At 33.5% G+C, this 17,110-nt stretch overlaps 1 protein-coding gene and 1 long non-coding RNA gene across 6 annotated transcripts in view; one reads left to right on the top strand and one right to left on the bottom strand.

Moving 5' to 3' along the window:
- Nucleotides 1–17,110, bottom strand: part of LOC108739154 (potassium voltage-gated channel protein eag) — a 105,962-nt gene that overhangs the window by 76,183 nt on the left and 12,669 nt on the right. The gene's annotated exons all lie outside the window — the stretch shown is intronic.
- LOC112904700 overlaps nucleotides 1–17,110 on the top strand; it is a 164,232-nt gene that overhangs the window by 135,426 nt on the left and 11,696 nt on the right. The window contains exon 3 of the long non-coding RNA XR_003231287.1: nucleotides 11,210–11,306. This is a non-coding gene — a long non-coding RNA (uncharacterized LOC112904700). The remainder of the gene's footprint in view (nucleotides 1–11,209; nucleotides 11,307–17,110) is intronic.

The raw sequence follows: 17,110 nt of genomic DNA, 5'->3' as shown, positions 1-17,110 counted from the left end.
CTGTATTGCTTAAAATCGCTTCGTAAATAAGCCATTATTTCTCGTAAAAAGTAAAGGATAAAAAATGGTTAATGTGGGTTATCCCTAAAAGGTAGACATATACCATCCCGGACTTTTTGTAGACCTTTTTAAGGTGTACAATACGATAGTATATTATTTTGATCTATCTCGTAGGGCTCAGCCAGCGTTTGCAATGTAAGCGCAAAAAAGTGTTTATGTACATCACATTACAAACCTCTAAAATTATCAGGGTTTCTCTACTATATTATGTATGTTTTATACATATAAACCTTCCTCTTGAATTACTCTATCTATTAAAAAAAAACGCATTGAAATCCGTTGCGTAGATCTAAGCATACATAGAGACAGACAGCGGGAGAAATGCGTTGCATGATTTCGTTACATAGCAACTCTCATGAGACGAACTTACCCTACCGTGCGTAAAGAAGTTTCACTTCAAAAATTCAGAGACAAACATACACCTTTAACAATCGTTTTCGAATTTCTAAATTAATCGCTAATACTCCTTCAGTCCTGACTTATGTGACTTCCTAGATACCTAAAATCATTCGCCTCCTATCTTTACATTCCCTCTTTCCCTACTTTTTCTTCCCTTGCATACCAATATTTTTGTTCTACTCTTATTTATTTTCGTACAATACTCTTTTGGCCCCTGTATATCTATCCCTACAGTTGTAATATCTTTAATGATGTTGATCGCGTCTTCAGTGTATAGATTAAAAAGTAGCAGTGTGCATCCCTGTTTGACTCTCTTCTTAATATTTACTTCTCTACACGTTGCTGGCCCAGCTCTATAACTGTCTGTTGCTCTTTATACAACCTAACACTCTTGTATCTTTATAACTCATCCCTACATTTTTAAGTATATTTAACATATTGTCCCATTTAACATTATTAAAGACTTTTTGTAAATCTACAAATCCTATGTACGCACTCTTTCTTTCTTCCATCGTTTTCTCTATTATTAACCGTAAAGCTAGAATGACCTCTCGCGTTCCTCTATTTTTTCTATATCCAAATTGATCTTCCGCTAGTAGTTCTTCTTTACTCTTTACTTCATATTTAAATTTCGTTTTAGCAAATCAATTTATAACGCTTCAGAAAATCAATTTATGAAATAAAAAGACGTTACGTAAAATATCGACGTTAAATATCCAATTTGAGAAGTTTAACAAATTTCATTTATATGTATTATACATTCTTATTGTTGTGTGTAGAACTTTAATTTTTAAAAGGCATTGTTGAGGTGGTAAATACTTGAAAGATTGAAGCGAAAAACAAAGCATTTGTCGCATTCATTAAGTTTTTGTCTGTCTGCTTGTCTTTCTCCAGTTTCATTCGAAAAACTTCGGTCAATAAAACCACAAATGGAAGAGAAAAGTTTTGTTTGCGGAAGTCGTTGGAATTTTTATTAGATAAATTATTGAGAATTCTATAAAGGTATAGCACAACGACTTTGTACGAACTTGATTACAAACCTTAATTGACATTGTTTTAAATATACACAATTGTTAAATAAATATATAATTATACCGAATAATCCTTTAATGACGATAATGTTAAGACATTTATTTATTATTGGTTAGATATTTTGTGAAATAAATCGGTATACAAAGTTGTATGATTTATCATCAAAATGAAATGTCAAAAAATAGAAGAAAAGTCAATAAAAGTACAAAATAGTCCAAAGGGTATATTAACTGTACTAATTGTAAGTACAATATTATATAATGCAGTACCTTATTAAACAAACTAAAACAAATTTCGATTTTAACTTTACATTATTGATGGTGATATTTATAAAATGCTTATTGAAAGTCACATTTTAAATACTTTTTCTTACATTTTTAACATTTTCCTGTCCTATTACACGTCTCTTACAAATGATATTATCGATCACATGTACTATAAAATTTTTTGGAAACTTTCATACGTTCGACCCCATACTTGATGGATGTGCATAATGTACAATAATACATTTTTTGGCATATCTTAAGAAAGGAAATTTCTACGTAGACGAAAGCATTTGAAAATCAGGCCAATTTTTCCAAGAATGATGGTAGTCCTGGCAAAATGCCAAGGGGATGTTTTCCCCGGATTTGTCCAACTGACCCAAATATTTTTTTGTGCTGATCTTTGCATTGAGATCTATCGTGTTACCCACGCGGTGCATTGATCTAGTTGGCATGGTATGGTCCTAAAAGTAGTTCGAAATCCTGTTAAAATTGAACGTCGGAACCTCAGACTCTTTAAATTCAAAACTCCTAAGACACTTGCTATAAAACCTCTTGGAAATGTCGAAACGTTACAAACAAAATTTAAATATTTTAGTCAGCTTAACAAAAGTTTATAAAATGTGTCGTTCTTTTAATAATTTAAGTAAGGATATTTTTATGAAACAGGGCAAAATATGAAAATTATAAATTGCTAGATATTTTATAGGGTTGTTCGGAAAGTCATTTCGTTTTTTTTTGTGGAAATGAAAGACAGTTTTCGTATAATAAACAAATACTTTATTAAATTATATATTGACCGTTCTGGTCCAACACCTTTTGCCATCTTTCTGGTAGTAGCATAATTCCACGCTCATAAAATTTTTGGTCTTTGCTGGCAAAAAACTGATCGAGGAGGTTTTTGACCTCCTCATTTGAGGTGAAGGTTTTACCGTCTAAAAAATTTTGGAGTGACCGGAACAAATAATAATCCGATGGTGCCAGGTCTGGAGAATATGGTGGGTGTAGCATTGTATCCCATTCAAGCTGTAAAAGCTTTTGGCGAGTGACCAAACTTGTGTGAGGTCTCGCGTTGTCTTGGTGAAACACTACACCTTTCCTGTTGATTAGTTCTGACCTTTTCTGTTGAAGTGCATCATTCAGTTTGTCCAGCTGATGACAGTAGACTTCCGAATTAATCGTTGTGTTATCCGGTAAAAGCTAAAAAAAAACGATTCCTTTAAAATCCCACCAAACAGACAGCATCACCTTTTTTTGGTGAATATCGGCTTTGGAAATGGTTTGAGCCGGTTCATCTTTTTTGCTCCATGACCTCTTGCGTTTGACGTTGTTGTATACAACCCATTTTTCGTCCCCAGTGATGATGCGCTTCAAAAACGGATCATTTTCGTGACGTTTGAGAAGCGAATCGCAGACGTCAATGCGGCGACACAGATTTCTCTCTGTGAGAACATGGGGAACCCATACATCGAGCTTCGAGGATAATCCCAGGCCTTTCAAGTGGTCATAAACTGTTGAATTTGATAAATTTAACCTCAATCCGATCTCACGTGTTGTTATTCGCCGGTTCACATCAACTAATGCCTTTATCGCGTCTTTATCAGCTTCAACCGGCCTTCCCGAACGTGGTGCATCTTCGACATCAAAATTGCCGGATCGAAATTTAGCGAACCAGTTCTGGCACTGGCGTACTGTCAACACACCTTCTCCATACACATCAGTCAATTTCTTTCTGGCTTGAACAGCATTTTTACCCTTTCTGTAGTAAAACAGTAAGATATGTCGAAAATGCTGCTTATCGCTCTCCATATTTAAAAGGGCACCAACCAAAAACTACTGCGTAGAATTAATTGGAATTTTTCACACACAAGCCTTGCTATATGAGCTCTCAAAGCATATAAAAATTATACGGCTTAAATGTGAAGTTGGGTGCAAAAGAATACAATTAAATCCTCTGTCGGGAAAAAACGAAATGACTTTCCGAACAACCCAATACTTTTTACCACCAGATGGTGGTTTTGCTTTGAGGATACCGTGCATAGACAAGGTTAGAAACGAAAAAGTATTAGAAAGAATAGGAGAACAGAAAACTCTATAGAAATCAACAAGTACTAGGAGAGATAGGTCGGTAGGACACCTTCTCAGACATAAAGAGCTAGTCAGAGACTTATTAGAGGCAGAAACAGGAGTTAAGAGAAGTATACCTAGATTAGATTACTGTTAGCAAATAGTTAAGAATGTGGGTTGTTCTAGTTTTCGGGAAATGCGAAGATTAGCTCAGGATAGGAATGAGTGGAAACCAGTCTTAGGACTGACGACCTTATGATGATGATAATGCGGTAGCTTTATCGGGAAACATTGATAACAAATAGCATGCAAAATATGTGGGGTTTATAAGATCCCTTATAATGTTCATGATAGATTATATATAGATAACCTAATTAGGAAGGTCTCTTCAAATTAGACTTAATGAACAGATTCTCACAATTAAAAAATGTAAAAGAATCCGCAAGCTTCTCTACATTGCATAACAACTTATTAACATATAAGCGCTGTATCTCTAAAAATTCCATTAAACTATCATATGACACACAAAAAAAGTAAAATGTGCAAAATTTTAGACACCGAACAATATAAAAAATATATTAACTTATACAATAAGAAATTCATATTAAATTCACCCCTACCTCTAGTAGAATTTTCCGACCTTAAGGAACAAAATTAATATGAATAACAAAGTGATATCCGACCCATCCTTATTTGAGATCCTTTACTAAGTAGAACTACTGGTCTATTTCATTTTTTGCACATACATATTAACATTATAACAACGAAAGTAAAAGATAAAACGTTAATAGATATGCTACAATTTTTTAATTTTAAGAATTTGTTCCAAAATAAAATAAAAATTGTATCTATTGTTTAAAAAATGCGCAGTTTTATTTATGTTTTATTTTAATTTTTATCCCCTTTTAAACAAAAACATTTTAACGACCGCTTTTCAGTGCAGAGCAACCTTTTAGACAGGAAAACAATCTTTCCCTCTTAGAAAGGACATCGACCTTTGATCTACTTGGAAAAGTGTTAATATTTAATTGACAAGAAAATCAATGTTCCACATTCGCTTGCTCCTTATTCCTTAGTAAGCAGTTTTGTCTGATTATGAAATAACAACAAACATAAATTGGTTTCAAAATATATAGTAATCCAAATCGTATCGATCTTTCGAAATATCTGATGGTAAACTATTAATTCTAACCAATATCATAAATGTGAATGTGAGTTTGTTTGTTACTATATATCACGCCTTAACTACTCAATCGACCATCATGAATTTTTGTACACACATTGGTAATAGTACAGAAAAGAATATGGGTAACTTTTATCCAGAAACAATGTTGTTCCCAAAGGAAAGAAAAACTTCTTTTCATCTCGATGACGAAAAATAATATTTACTATCAGTCTACGCAATGAATATGTGTAACCTAGAAAATTAGAAACTTTAGTTTTATCCTGATGATCCCAGTCATGACTATTTATCAGATTATGGTATTTTCGATGATCGTTGATACGTATTTAGAATATTAACGCGAGCTTTATAAAGTAAAAGTTAATTATATTTTAAGGATGTTTGGGAGGTACAATCGGAGACAAGAGTACATAAAATTAGAAATTCGTGATTAATTAGTTTTTGCAGCATATCATGACGTAAATAAATACTATCTATACTAANATGTTAAATAAGTGACAAGTATGCACATAAAAGTATAGAGAAAAATCAATATTATACAACATTTAATTGCGTAGTAATAGACATTTATATGTACCAGCAACATTGACCTTACGAAGCTACTTTAATAAATAATTATAAGTATGTATAAAGCTAGGTTTGAATGTTATACAATATTGTGCCCTGTTATATACAAAAATATAATTTTTGTAAGTCTTTTCAAAAGCTTGCAAGTTAAATTAGCCTAAACATAAAAAATTATTAACTGTCGTTCATTTTTAATTCAGGGAATATTTCTGACAATACGACTTCTAATAAATCCTGAAAGAAAAAGATGTACTCATTAAAAAACTCTGAACGTCCATTCTAAATATAACTGAAAGGATTTTTGAAATCGTATGATATGACGTGTAAAATTACAATTTTTTAAAATTTCAATAACTTTTTAACGGTTTAGTGAATCGATTTTTAATATTTACAAGAGTTTTAGAATTGAATGAGGAACGTTCTTCCAAATGTTTATTTGTCTCGTAGCATTTTGACATACCTCCAAAACATCCTTAAGCAAACCACCTTAGTTTCTATTATAGGATATAATAATACACTTGGAGAAGAGCTGAGGAGTTTTTCATAATGTTTTATAATCCTAATTAGTTTATTCCCGCAATAATCTTCATATAGATCCGTTAATGGATGAATTTGTTATGCCGCAAAACAATCGGACTACAAACCTATATACGTATTGTAATATTAAAAAGACACGAATCCTTTTTCCTAATAATATGCAATTAGTACTGCAATGCACTAGTGACCCATTTATCGATGCCATTCTGCATGTTAATAGGGCACATTGTTGTTCGTTCTATATGATGCAGGTATATAACAGTACATGGGGGTAGATTAACTATAAATAGAACAAAGAGGGTTGTTGAACAGTAGATTGTAGCTTTCCGGAGGTAGTCGATAGCGTACGACCGAGGTCATTCACTATTCATGTCATCCATAAATAGAGCCTCTTCTCATTCACAAGAGCATCCGATCTACAGGTAGATATACCTTTAACACCTGCATATAAGATTTTAATTTGCAAGTCCAACGGAAACTGGTTGACGGGGATCACGAATTCGAACTTGCTCGTTCTCATCAGCACGGCATGGGCAGTAGAAAAAAGAAAAACTTGTGGGTATTTCATTCTTATCAGCCATGCAACCCCTAACCTATACTCTAATTCAAAGCCGAAGGATTGGGCGGAAAGTCTTTTTCAGACGTCTTCTAGATATCGTGGGAGTGAGTGATGTTTGGGGAGAGACCAATGAAACCACAGAAGTAACGGAAAATCTGTACAAAGTACTTCGTTAGCAATTGCCTGAATGACCCAAGTAAACCATAGAAAAACAAAGACTAGCGCTTACACTGTTATGCAGCACCCTTTTAGGAATCGTGGGAATATGAGGGTTGTGGTTGGGTAGGAAGAAATCAAACGGGAGAAATGGTCAGAATGGAAGCACAGAATGATCTGCATTACTTATCCAACATTTGCCTGAAGTTACAAGTGAACTACAGCAAATTTTAGACCAACACTTTGGTTGAATGTCATGAGTTAGGAGAACAGCCCAGCTTCCTTTTAGGAGTTGTAGGAATGTGAAGCTGGTAGTTACGGAGAAACAGATGATATGGACGAAATGAAGACAGAAAAGAACAGAAAGATTATCTGTAGGATATTACTTCCCAAACATTTTCTTGAAGCTTCAAGTGAACCACAGAAAAACTTAGATCAGGGTCCTACACTATGGTTCAAACTGGTAAGTTGGGTGAACAGCCCAGCCTCCTACTAGGAGTCGCGAGAATGTTAGAGTGGTAGTTGGGGAGAAAGGGATAATACAGACGAAATGAAGATCGTAAGGAAGTGAAGGATTAGTACTTCCCCAACAAGTTCCATGAGAAATACAGAAAAACTAACGATGCGATGAGGGCCTTTTACTTTGGTTCAAAATGGCGAGTTCAGCAAACAGCTCAGCCTCCTCTTAGGATTCGTGGGAATGTGAGGGTGATGGTTGGGGAGAAACACAAGATACGAACGAAATGAATATTATCTTAGATCAGGACCTTATACTTTTGTTCAATGTGGTGGAATGGTCCAGCCTACTTTATAAATCGCGGTTATAAAAGAGCGAAAGATTATATAAAGAATGCTGCTGATCAACGTTGCCTAATGATCCAAGGAAACAGTGCCAGCCTGACAGGGCAGCAAACGCTAGGTTTTTGGGACGCCTCTGCAGTATACACTTAAAACATTTTGATATTAAGCGTGTCGCAAAACAGACTTTGAAGTTTACGATGAAAAATGAATTTTGCCTAGTGAGTAAAACTTCCATTTTAGCTTTTTAAAATTTGAGGTCGTACATTGTATTATTTCACCAAACTTCCCTCTTTCAGGTATATCTAAACAAACTTGGATCGTTTTATTTGAACGAAAAAAACTTTTTTAAACTCATCCTTTAAAAGCTGCCTTTTGATCCTTTGAAACGTATCTACTACGATTTTATGGCATATTACTAAGCATTTCGGGTAGAAATAAACGGATGGTTTCGACTTTTTATTCCCAGAAAGCGCAGCAGTGCGAAAAGTTTCGTTTTCAAGGTAAATCATTTCTATCCTAAATATTTTTCTTTTTTAACCGGTTCACAGAAATTTAATATCTGTACCTAGCATGAAAAGAACAAAAAAACAAGATAAAACATCGACATTTTCTATTATAATATTCCGGTTAGTAATAATTACCTTCAACCCGCGTGAATCTATTTTTAATTGTTAGCTGTTTATACAGAATACAATAAAGTAGACTAGGTTACTCGTTACGTTTACTTCTTTATGTTGGTAAAATTCAATTAAAATCGATTCAGCCGTTTCAAGGATTAACCCGTACAGACAACCAGGCAAAAAAAAATTAAAGGATCGTTGTCTGACATACAAATAACCACATGTAGCTTAAGAAACACACATTTCCATATTACAAACTGATACTCAATCTTATTTAATATATAATGCATAATACGTGTAATGTCTGTAATGTATGTAGTTACATATTGAGAAGGACGGGTCGCACTTCATTAATTGAAGCATAATAGTAGCCATTTAATAAAAATGAACATAAACATATCATCATCATAAGGTCGTCAGTCCTAAGACTGGTTGGACACGTACCTCCACTTTTTCCTATCCTGAGCTAATCTTCGCATTTCCCTAAAACTAGAACAATCCATATCCTTAACTATCCTAACAGTAATCTAATCTAGGTCTCCCTCTACCCCTCCTAACTCCTGTTTCTGCTTCTAATATGTCTCTGACTAGACCTTCTGCCTGAAAAGGTGTCCTACCAACTTATCTCGCCTACTTCGTATTGACTTCCATAGAGTCCTCTGTTACCTCTGACTCATTCTTACTAGATACTAGTCCTTCTATATTACCTCGAAATCTAGTCAACTTAATACTATTATTTTTTAAAGATAACAAATCCTTTTCTATTAAGTAATTAATACTACTTTTGTTACGTTGTTTTTCTATTTTACAGCTCTCTGTGTTTACTAACACAAAACACAGCTTTTATTTAAAATCGTGAATATTTGACAGGAATATTATTCAGTTTTCTTTATTCTTTCTTATAATGTTCCACTGTCAACTCGATTTTTTATTAACACCTGAGTTTACAAAAGTTATTTGTTGCTTTTTATTTTTATATCGGAACCTTTTGTGGGAGTTTTTCGTTTTTCTTTTTGTATTTTTTTTATAAATGTCAGTATTACATAAACAGAACAAAGGCATTTCTTCCTTGCAATAGCAGTATATTTTCATTTGTAAAATTATGTCCGCAAGTAGGAGGTAGGTGAGTTCTGGATAAGAAAAAGCTTTTTCAAGAGATTTTCCAATAAAAGTTCCCCGTGAGCTTTGACACATTTTTTCACCAGCCAGCCAGCCAGGAGTAGTTGCGGTCGTTCACCTTATTCCGTGCTTTTATACTGCAATCGAAATATTTTCGCTTCCTTGTGAAACAGACATGTAACAAGTTATATTTTCGTTTAAATGGAACGTCGCATTAACAATAATAAAATATAATCGTATGTCAAAAACTTGTAAGGATTAAAAATTGTAGTCAATGTCCTATTCTTCGAAAATATTAAAGAAAAAGGCAGATTGGAAAGAGAGAAAAGTTGAAAATTATCTAATTTTTCTGAGCTGCATTTCTGATACATAATCGCTACAATTTGTTTTATTTTCTTTTAATGCTGTGGCGATATCCACCACATATTTTAAAAGTTTTTCTTTATGTGTACATATTGTAAATACCTTTCTAAATAATTTCTTTTCTATTTTCTATTAGGGTCTATAAAAATTCCCTCCTTTTGTAAATAATCTATTGTATCTTTCATATCTATTTAAATAACTCTATTACTGTACTTTCCTATAATCCCTGTAACATTTCACCCTTCGTGTACTAACCGCATGATGTCTGTACCTTTCATTCCTTCCTAATTACATTTTTACAATCGGTTTCTTCGGTGGTTGACTGGCCATCAATTTCTTGGTATTTCTTATCTTAAAGTTTCCATATTTTAATACTTCCCTACTCGTATCTACTACCCTCTCTATTCCTTCTTTGTAGAACAGTTTTTCATTTTCCATAAAATACCAAACCAGTTCGTCTTACGCCTTCAGCAGAACAAGTCTCTTCTCTTCTCCTTCAGTTACGCCAGTTGTTGTTAAGTTGTAAATATATGTTGTTGTTATCTAGTTTTAATTATTCGTTTTCTAAGTCCTCCTCAAAACCTTCTACAAGCAAAGTGACCCAAACAAACTTACAAAAATGCTAAAATAGTAACTTCTCTTAACCCATTTGAGCTAAAGATGAAATTTGTATTGTAAGTAAATCTTTGAAAATCTGGCCATTGCATGTAATGATATCAAAGAATGTAAAAGTGTATTATTTAAACAATTATGGTGGTGGTCTAGTGGCCTTATTTTAACACTGGTCCTCTAGAATCCCCTTATTTGTAAGAATATTCGATTAATCGAAAATAATCGACAGGTAATCCGATTGTAATTTTTTATATTATAAAAATGTTCATTTTTGTGCTTTTATCGAAATACAGAATAAAGACACAAAAGCTCCTGTAATTTGAATATTTTGATGAATTTCGAAAATTTATTAAATTTAAAACTAAATGCATTCAGAATACGGAGTTTTTCAACTTTAATAACTTATCAGTCTTTTCTGACGGCACCATATTATATATGGTAAATTTAATTAACTTTGACGTAATTTTCACTGACAAACTAATCTTGCAATTAATATTTTCGAAAAGCATTAACGCTGACATATATGCACGATATAATGTCACAACGCTGTTCATTTCTATGAATACATACATCTGTCTGCAAGTTTGCATTCCGGAAAATAACATTAGACATGCCTAGTCCCGTACTTGCACGAGGAAATTCCCGTAGGCTACGTCGGTATACCAGAATAATCTTATATTAGACGCTCCTCTGTTTCTGATTACAATAGTTGGAAGGATATATAACTGGGCTTTTGTTACAGGAGCAGTAAATGGTTGCAGGAAATGCTATCAGAATTTCTGAACTTCTTATGTATCGATTTCCATCTTATTCAAATATAATAACATTTGATAACTGAAAACTTTCTTAAATTGAAATACGATTTTTTTAGTTTCTAGGATTCCACACTATAATAAGGGTGCCAACGGAACCCTATTGCTGTACGTCTGTCCGCCTAGCAGGTGCTTCTAATTTCTTAACGAAACAAGGTAAGAATTTAATATTATCATATAGAAAGACATAAAAACTATATAAACTGCTAGGTATTAGCGTCAGGTGAAAACCAGAAGGTACCCTACCTCAACGACTACCCAAAAAATATTTCTGGTACTTCTATTATAAAATTTCTGTTTGATTCGCCGTTCTTATTTTTTTATTTATATTTTTCGAACCCTCTTTTTGCATTCACATTTTTTGTGGCTTAAATAGTTGCGGTAGACTCCAGAAGAATATCGGTTTTTCATTAAATTTACAGTTTTTACTGTGTTGTTTTGATTGCCAATTCGCCAGTCATATATATCTTTTGATATTCACAACGATTTGGATTTATTATCTCTTTTTATGAAAGGATTTATCTAATTTAGAAGAAGAATTGATTGTCTTTAATAACTATTTTCATTATCTACCAAAAGAAAATATCTTGTCAAATAAAGAGAAAGGTACGCGAAAATTATTACTGTTATACCATTGTACACACTGTATTTGTTAAGTACGTTTAAAAAATCTTTAGAAATATTAATATTAAAAAATTATTTCCGCAGTTTCTTCTTTGTATAATTAAAACAAGTGTTTATTTAAACAATAAACGTTTTTTGCGTTTATCTTTACAGCTTTAGAACCTAGAGTAAGTTTGAAATTGTACCAAATTTTTCTTTTTCGCATATTACCGTTTTGTATTATACGTATGTTCGTGTGAAATTCTCTGGTTTTTATTACACCTACATAAAAGCTCTAATAGCACTTATTTATTTATGGTGCGAAATTGTCTGCCGCCGACATAAAATTAATGTGGTGTGTTGAAATCTGATATATTATAGTGGCTGAATTTCCCTAACCCTTTATTAATATTTTTAGTGGACATTATTGAAATCAAGTAGGTAATTATTGAAAATCCGATCGATCAACGAGGTAGGTATTACTGTAAACACATTGTCGTAGAAACGGAAGTTCAAAATTATGGTTAATCGATACTTAATTAGTTTCGAGAAGGATTATTCAGCAGTCGTAATTTTGCTTTGGCTTTAGGGTTACGGAAGTCGATAATGTTACTATATGGGTACACTTCCTAACAATCAATCATCGTTTCCCCTTTTATCATTACTGGGGGTATTATTTAAACTTTCTCTAAGTAGTTCAAGTGTTGAACACTGTATCTTATATCGAGCTCTAAATGATAGTAGCAAAATTTTAGGCGTGCAGGTATATACCCTTCTATTGATCGCCTACTAACAGGAAACTGTTTTGGGTTTAGGCAAGTAGTGCTTCTTACGTACCTACTCGACACACAAAAAAACTTTTGGGTGTTTCATTCCCACCAGCCAGTAATTCTGGTGGGCGGGCAGTCCCTCCGGACTACGCCGGAAGGTAGGGCGGAAGGCCCTCTTCAGCCTGCTTTCAGGAATCGTGGGAATGGGTGGGTGGTGGTTCGGGTGAGAAAGATGAGACGGACGAAATGAAGACACAAGAGAATGAAAAATTATCTGTGGAATATATTACTGCCTCAGCATTTGCCTAAGTGATCCAAGGAAACCACAGAAAAACTTGCACCAAGGCAGACGGACTCGGAATCGAACCGGTGTCCTCCCGAATGCTAAGCAATGGTCTAAACTCGACACAGTGATCCAGTGGTCAATCCGAAACATCTTGCAGGGCATTTCAAACATACACCTTTAACAATCTTCTGCGAATTTCTAAATCTAAAGTGACTTCTTTTTGTTGAAGGCGACTCGACCCTGCGTTATACTCTGTTTTATATCTTTACTAGTCATTCCATCCTGAGTTATCTAACTTCTAATTTTTCGCCCCCAATCATTTTATTCTTACTTTCCCTAATTTTTTTTCCCATGCATATCATTTTTGTTTTATTTATTTTTATACAATACTGTTTTGTCAATACTGCTTGTACTTTATTTAAGGCTATTTCTAACTACTCCTTTCTAAATGCTAATACTGCTTTATCATCCGCAAATCTGAGTAATTTTTATATCTATTCTTAAAGTTAACCTGTATTTAATGATATTTATCAAGTCATGAATGTGAAGATTAAAAGGTAACAATGACAGTGTGCATCCTCGTCTAACTCCCTTCCTAATATTTACTTCTCTAATTTGATGCTCAAGCTCTATAACTGCCTGTTGCTCTTATATGTATCGTTCTTCTAACTTTATATATCCCATTCCTACATTTTTAAGTATATTTAACATCTTGTCCCATTTAACATTGTCAAAAGCTTTTTCTAGATCTACGAATCCTATATACGCACCCGTTCCTTTTTCTCTATAACATCGGGTAACAACCCGTAAAGCTAGAATGGCCTCCCTCGTTACTTTATTTGTTCTAAATCCAAATTAGTTTTGACGCATGGGAAGTTAAGCTAATTGTTCTAAATGTCTCTCATCTAATAAAGTGGAGTGTAGTAACAATGATCCCGGGAATCGCAAGACCCACGTTAGTCAAATACGTACTATTTGCAAGTTTATTTGCTTATTAAAACATCCTTAATTGAGTTAACTTCTTACTTCTATAAAACAGATAAAGACAAAGCTATTGAATTCTATCAGCAATTCTTTAAAAGAATGAATTGTTTGAATTTTAGATTTTAAACAGGCTTCTACAGCAATTGCTTCTTCATAGAAATCAACTGTCGTGCTTTTGTTGCAATCGGTTTTTTAACTTTTCATTTTTTTATGAATTTCGCGTAGGGTCCGTTGTAAATCTTAGGCCCCGTATCATTGATATGACGGTAGCTACGCTCCTGTTTATTACAATGATCACTGAATAATGAAACTTAACTAATAAAATTGACCAAAGGCAAGTCGCATTGAGCGTTTCGTATATTTTTTCGTAATAATCATAAATTAATTAAAACCTACGTTTCTATGTACAGTTTCAAAATATGCCCAGTTTACACTTGACTTAAAAAAAAAAGAAGATTTTCAATTTAGCTACATTTATTTGTGTGCATATTACGCGATTTCTTCACCTATTCTATATCTCAAGACTAATCTCTTTTAAATTTGTTAAAATTATTCCACCTCTATAAGTGGAAGATTAGGGGTAGGTATATATGTAAACAGGTATTCTATTGAAGTCAATTTTTAGTATTTTCGTTTAATTATATTGTAAAGTTTGTGAAAAACAATTGTTTTCATGGAAAGCTTACACATTCATGTACGACTTTTCCTTATTATAGTTTGATATTAACTTTTACCTATTATTATATTTCACTGGAAATACTTCCGTTTTATTTCAAAGTTTTTCATAGAAAGTTGGACGACCAGTTGTAAATTTTAATTTAGAAATGATTTTGAAATTCTGTCGAACACCTCGTTACTATTATTACAACTTTCTCAGCAAATCACTTCTTATTCTTTTAATCAATTGTTTGTCTCGTGATTAACTGACTTACTACCACAAAGCAAGAACTAATTATTGTAAAGTGTCAAGGGAACAATTGATAAACGATTTAATTTGGAAGAACTTGATTAGACCGCAAACAAATTTGATTAAACATTTACTATTACTGAAATTTTCCTTTTTTTTTGCTTGAATTTTATAAATTAATAAATGAGTATAGGCTTTCACGGCCGGCGTCCTCAGTACAATTATTATTTGTTTTCAAGCTTTCTGGCCATTGTCTTTGGAAATTATTTCTTGTCGTTTCGTGTACTACTGAGGCAACCATTTTCAAGACCGAAAAGAGCAACTTCTTTGAAAACAAATAATAATTTTACATGAATTAATCATGAAATTTCACTACAATTTCACCGAAAATAGTTTAAGTTTCAATATTTTTTTTACTTCTGAAATTTAGTCCATTCTAATGATAATGAAACATGCACACATATATAACTCTGAATTCAAACGTTTAAGCTGTTTAATCTGAACGTTTGAATTAATTACCATCATTTTAATTTTTTATTTTATTTTCAAAATTAATGCGTTTGACTTATTTCCACACGTATTTTGTTTTGGGTAAATATTAAGTACTACATTTTTACACATATTTTTCAATTACTTCTTAATGATTTTATAGCTCAATTAATACCAATTTACCAACATTACTCTGCAAAAAACTGTTAGATATGTTCTTTTACTGAAATAAACGGATGTAATCTGCAAATAATAGTTGTTAAATATTCACAACTGATCAGTCCGGCATGGCATTCAGTTTCAGAACAACCGAAATTGTAAATAATTACAGCTGAATAATTAAACCCACTCTCCATGAATTTACGTGTACTAATGCTGTTCACAGGTAATGAATTGCCTGTACAACAGCGTATAACACGCGGCTGAACAAATTCCCTTTTATGGAATTTTAGTTGAAGCTTTGCATTTGAGTATTCGAATTAATATTTTAATTGGACGTTATTTTGGATTACTCATCGGGTAAACAATTTATGCCTTTTTATCGAATATATGTTCTACACATGTGAATGAGAAGCTTAATATTCCTAAGTAATTCAGAACTTATTCATCATCATCATAAGGTCATAAGGTCGTCAGTGCTAAGACTGGTTGGACACGTACCTTCAGTCTTTCCTATTCTGAGCTAATCTTCGCATTTCTTTAAAACTAGAACAACCCACATCCTTAACTATTTGCGAACAGTAATCTAACCTAGGTCTACCTCTACCCCTTCTAACTCCAGTTTCTGCCTCTAATATGTCTCTGACTAGACCTTCATTCCTACCAACCTATCTCGCCTATTTTTTATTGACTTCCATAGAGTCCTCTGTCCTCCTATTTTAATACCTCTTCATTTCTAACCCTCTCTATCCACGGTATCCTCATCATTCGCCTGTAGCACTACATTTCGAATGCTTCTAACGTTTTCTTTTCCGCTTCGCCCACTGTCCATGTTTCGCAGCCGTACAACACCACTCTCCAAACATACACCTTTAACAACCTTTTTCGAATTTCTAAATTAACCGTTCGCGAGCACAGAAGTGACTTATTTTTATTAAAGGCGTTTTTCATTCGGATGTACGGAACCCTAACCCGAGAACCAACTTAACATTGCAGTTAAAAAAAAAAAAATTCTCCCATACATTTAAACTGTAAATGTAAATTCGTACTTAATTTTGCTGTAATCTATAAGTAAAGAACTATTTATCCCGAGATAAAAATGTTCAGTCTCTCAGAGTCTCTGAAAGCAAGACTCGAGTCTCCGTCTGTCATCGAGTCTGTCTGGTGTCGCTGAGAGAGACTGTCAAAAAAACTGTTTAGCGTCTCTGAACGAGAGACTCGANTCTATAAGAAAAGAACTATTTATCCCGAGATAAAAATGTTCAGTCTCTCAGAGTCTCTGAAAGCAAGACTCGAGTCTCCGTCTGTCATCGAGTCTGTCTGGTGTCGCTGAGAGAGACTGTCAAAAAAACTGTTTAGCGTCTCTGAACGAGAGACTCGAGTAGCTCAGAGAGATCCTCATTTCGTATCCAGTCATTGAACGAGAGACTCGAATTTCTTAATAAGTGGTGTCTCGTTAAACATGGTTAAAATTCAAGTTCAACATATTTCAGATATCCCAGTCTTTCTACGAGAGACTCGAATCTCTCAATTTTTCAGTTTTATTCATTCAGTCTTCTCTCTGTCAGAGACTCGAATCTCTGAATTAACAATTTTATCGTTCGAGTCTCTCATACAGAGACTGTGAGAGATCCATAAAAACACCTAGACAATAACTGAGAGACTGTAAAAGACTGTGAGAGTCGCTCTCAGAGACGCTGAAAGACTGAAAGATTCCGAGAGACTGGAGAGAAACTGAAAATTTTTGTCTAGGGACTGTATT

Source organism: Agrilus planipennis, unplaced genomic scaffold (assembly GCF_000699045.2).
Source record: "Agrilus planipennis isolate EAB-ADULT unplaced genomic scaffold, Apla_2.0 scaffold214, whole genome shotgun sequence".
In the NCBI taxonomy this organism is placed as follows: Eukaryota; Metazoa; Arthropoda; class Insecta; order Coleoptera; family Buprestidae; genus Agrilus; species Agrilus planipennis.
This window is presented reverse-complemented; position numbering and strand designations above follow the sequence as displayed.